Source organism: Pseudopipra pipra, chromosome 2 (assembly GCF_036250125.1).
Source record: "Pseudopipra pipra isolate bDixPip1 chromosome 2, bDixPip1.hap1, whole genome shotgun sequence".
Classification (NCBI taxonomy): Eukaryota; Metazoa; Chordata; class Aves; order Passeriformes; family Pipridae; genus Pseudopipra; species Pseudopipra pipra.
Window position 1 is genome coordinate 74,678,069 of NC_087550.1, and position 4,418 is coordinate 74,682,486.

At 35.3% G+C, this 4,418-nt stretch overlaps 1 long non-coding RNA gene across 1 annotated transcript; it reads right to left on the minus strand.

Moving 5' to 3' along the window:
• Positions 1-1,696: 1,696 nt before the first annotated feature.
• Positions 1,697-4,181, minus strand: LOC135406989 (uncharacterized). The gene is made up of 3 exons (XR_010426620.1): positions 4,052-4,181; positions 3,118-3,310; positions 1,697-1,865 (listed from the first exon to the last, which is right to left on the minus strand). It is a non-coding gene; the product is annotated as an uncharacterized LOC135406989 (long non-coding RNA).
• Positions 4,182-4,418: the final 237 nt, after the last annotated feature.

Genomic DNA, 4,418 nt, shown 5'->3' on the forward strand with positions numbered 1-4,418 from the left:
TGAGGTAAAATGCAGCTGCTACTCCTCAGATGGAATGAGGTCAACATGTTCCACGATAATTCCCTGTACAACAATAAGCATCTTCCAAGGGAGATGGAACAGAGGGTAGAGCAGGGTAGAGACACAATGGCCTCCCTCCATAGAAATCCTTGCTGGGAGGGAAACTTAGTGATACTCTGTAGTTGATAAGACTGCATAGCACCTGTCAACCAAGGGAGATAAAAGATGCCCTGCTGCTGAGCCAAGAACAGCGGGCAAATTGCTATCCTCAGATGAGCTTGCTTCATTAAAGCCTCATTATAACATTAATGCACGCCTCCATCCCAAAGTTACCCTCCTCCAAGGTACGATCAACCCTCCTCGGGCATGTGCCCTGTACTCTTTCAATAGTATCTTTAAAAGTGAAGTGAGATAATTTTACACCAATCAGATACAAAAGTATTTATTACTAAAGTCACTCAAGCTCCACCTAAACATAAAGAAATAGCGTAAAGGTAAGTTGAGAACGGGGGGAAAATTAGGGAAGATTCCACTTTAACTACTGGGATCAGTCGATGGGATGAACCTACCTTCTCCCCCATAGGGATGCCTGTTGGGTAAGAACTATGTGCATGCTGAATAATTTTAATAGGATTAAAGCTTGTCTGTATATTGCTTTAAATATGTTTTTACAGTCAAATACTATCACCGAGAATCTTCAAACCCTAACCTGCCATGATTTTCTATTAATAAGAGTATTATTCTGTAAACTGTTAGTGTGAGTACTTCACAGGTGCTAGGGGTTGCCGGGTGAGGATAACACACTCAAATAAAGTGGGAAGGTCCACTGACGTGTCTCCCTTATGCTGTTGGCTTAGCCCCCTGTAAAGGGCAGTTGAATCTCCCTCTTATGCAGTGGGACTGTTTGGTGAAGGGTCCCCATAACAGGATGCTGACAGACTGGTTGTGCACAAAGGTGTGTATAGAAGCTTTCCTGAGGCACCAAGAGAAAAAAAAACACTACGGGTCAAGGAAATCTCTCCATATTAAGGGTCGAAGAAATCTCCTCTTTTCTCATGACAATGATCCTAGTGGGTCTCTTCCAACTCAGGATATTCTATGATTTTATGATTCCATGAAACTTGATTTTGTTCCTCTAGAATCATTTCAGGATACTTTACACTTCTGGCCAACATTAGATACCCTCATGTCATACCCATGTCACATAACACATTCATGTCTTGACTTCATCCTATGAAATTCTGGTGCACTGCAAAACACCTGCAGCTCTGTTTCAGAGAGGCACCCATCAGCTTTTGAACAGTTTAGCCCTGAGCATACATACATCTTTGTCTGTGAACAAGCAAGTGGTATTGGAGAACAAGATTGGATGACCAAGTGTTCACTGGTTTGAACTTCCTTTTCTTGTATATAGTTCTATTTCTATATCAAACGACCTCACAGAGCAATTCACATCATCTCCAAGTCTTTGCAAAAGCTGGGTATCTTCTGATTCTAAATATCTCCCAAGGCTGCTGGACTGATATCACTGATTCTGCAAAACTGTCCAGAGGAGACACTAATATGGTAGCTTCACCACCATAAAATAGGTTACATCTCATTTCTCATTAAAAAAAAGGAAGAAGTAGATGGGAATGTAAGAAAATACTGTAATACAGAATAAATCTTATGGATGTCTTTTTTCTTCCACATAGCCCCAAAGAAACATCTAGATTTTTATTGATACTTCAGATTTGTGGTGGAGCTTTGTAACTTTTCTGTGGATGATGGAGGAAAATGGAAATTTCCAGAAAAAAAATGACTGTGAGAGTAAACAATCTTGTATAATTTTTTCTTTTTTCTATTCTAATTCTTCTACATTCCATCTGTAATGAAAAGAAAGAAACATTTAGTTGCAGGGAATACTCAGTTCAGTCTGAAAAAGTGTTTAAGACAGAAAGGATGAATTAACTGGGAGAGGTAGTACATTTTCATTAACTATAGAAAAAATTTTGAAGACTATCTTAGACTACTTTAAAGGATAGTTCTTTAAGGGATAGTTCTCATCTAGATCCATCAGTAATTAAAGGAGAAAGATTTACATTCAAGTGTTGATTGATTCTATACAAGAAAGCTGAAGATTTATGTCTTGTGAATATATACAACTTGCTTACATTAGGAACGTAACTTTTTTGCATGTTTAAGCACAAGAGGATTACTTATGCCTAATCTGTGTTGGTTTTGGTAGATAAAGGTCGGGGAGGAGAATCACCCCACAGTTTCCAACAAAAGAAAACCTAAAACTGTTTACAGCACAAACTATACACAGACTGAGAAAGTGACTTTGTATTTTATCATTTTTTCACATTTTATTGTTCAGAAATTTTTCTATCATAGACAATTTATTTATTTAATCATTGCCCTTAATTCAGGCATTTTGTTTCTTTTTACCTGGGGAAAAATGTGTGGATAAGGATTGCAAGGAAATATTGCCTAAATAAACACAACAGTATTTTTGCATTTTTGTAGAAATGTGTAGCAACAATATCCTTTTTGAAAACAAAAAATAGACGGACCGAAGAAATCAGAATGAATAACAGTGAAAATCATACATACATATAAGATTCCATATGTATATTTCTTTCAAATAGTCAAAAGGAAAGGCAACTATTTTTAAAACTTCTTGCAAAGAAGACTAACGTAACAATTAAAAAGTTCCTTATATCCTAGAAATAGTTATTGTTCATAGTTTATATTCAACTTACAAATGTAGTACATTCGTTAAATATTCATTGGTTACATATAAAGGCAAATATAGAGTCTCATTATATTTCTAATGGGTTGTATTTTCAAACAGGCATGAGTTCTCTACAGATCTGTATTTTCTTTGGTGATTTAGTGCTATGCAGTTAAAACAAAAATGTTTCTGAAGGAACTTTCCACTTTCCCAAACATCCATGACAGTATATTACACTTGCACTTCTTTCTATAATTTGTTACATAACTATTGATCTCAGTAGAACTGAAAAGAACTACATATTAGCATATCATATTAATTTGTTCTTCTTGGAGAAGTATATTTCTGTAATGTCTAATTATAATTAGATCTACCAATTACCACAATTTTGCAGTCTTTACCTTGATAACATTTGTGTAGTAGTATTAACACTGGTGTTGATGCTTAATAATCACGTTTCAGAGTGAAACACTATGTTTAGAAGCAGCCCCACCTCTTCAGGGTAGGATTTACTAATTCATTATCTTTGATGATCTCAATTATAGCAATAGCACGAACAAAGAATGATAAAAAGAGGAATCAGGAATCTGTAAGCTAAAACAAATCACAGAGCATTTTCTATAAATCAATATCCATTTATGCTCCATATGACAAATGAATAATGGTACGGATTACATAGTGAAAAGGAATGTATTTAAAGCATCTTTTTATTACAAAGACAATTATTTTTTTGAATTAACACTATCTTCCTAATTATCTCATGTCTCTCAATAAAGTAGGTATAAGAAAAACATGATGCTAAACTCAAAAGCGATGTGTCATGTCAACACAACTACAGTACTTCAATACTCAAAGAAATGTAATAAGATATCAGTTTTAGTAATCAGTTTATTATCATTTGAGTACGTACAAGCAGGAAGTTTCTGATAAATAAGATTATAGATTTGCCATTCATTATACTGTATGCCCATTTTCTGTTTATAGTCAAATGAGTATGATGCAGAACAACAAAGGGATGAATATTTGCAAACTGCAAACTGCACCAAACTTATGATTACTTATAGAGGAGTGAGGTTTTTGCATTTGACAAACACCAACGGGAACCATATTGATGCACATGTACAATGGAAAAAAGGGACTAAAATAATTTATAAATTAAATTAGTATTTTCAGGCATAAGACATTTATAAAATTGTAGTTTAAGTAAAATAAATGTGAAAAGAAGGAAAAATGTTTCTTTTTAATTCTGCTACTTAAACAAAATTAAGAAACCATAATCTTGGGCTTTGAACCCATCCTTTTACTATGAGTGAAAATAGAGCAGTTCCACATTACCTCTACCAAACAATTTCTCAAATAGTAAGAAGGAGTTGCTGTTCTGGTCTAGTTGCCAGCAATAGTTGTGGATCATAAGCTGAGAAAATACAGCAAGGAGCTTTGCTGAAGATCACTTCTATTGTCCTCTATCCTCCTTGTGTGACTAACAACAGCCTGTTCTCATAGAATCATAGAATCATCAAGGTTGGAAGGAACCTTTGAGATCAGTCCATCTGTCAATCCTCTGTCTACCTCTGTAACTACTATACCACATCACTCAGCACCAGATCCAGACACCTCTTAAACACCTCCAGGGTTAGTGACTCCATTACCTCCCTGGGCAACGTATTCCAATGCCTGACAACCCTAACAGTGAAAATTTTTT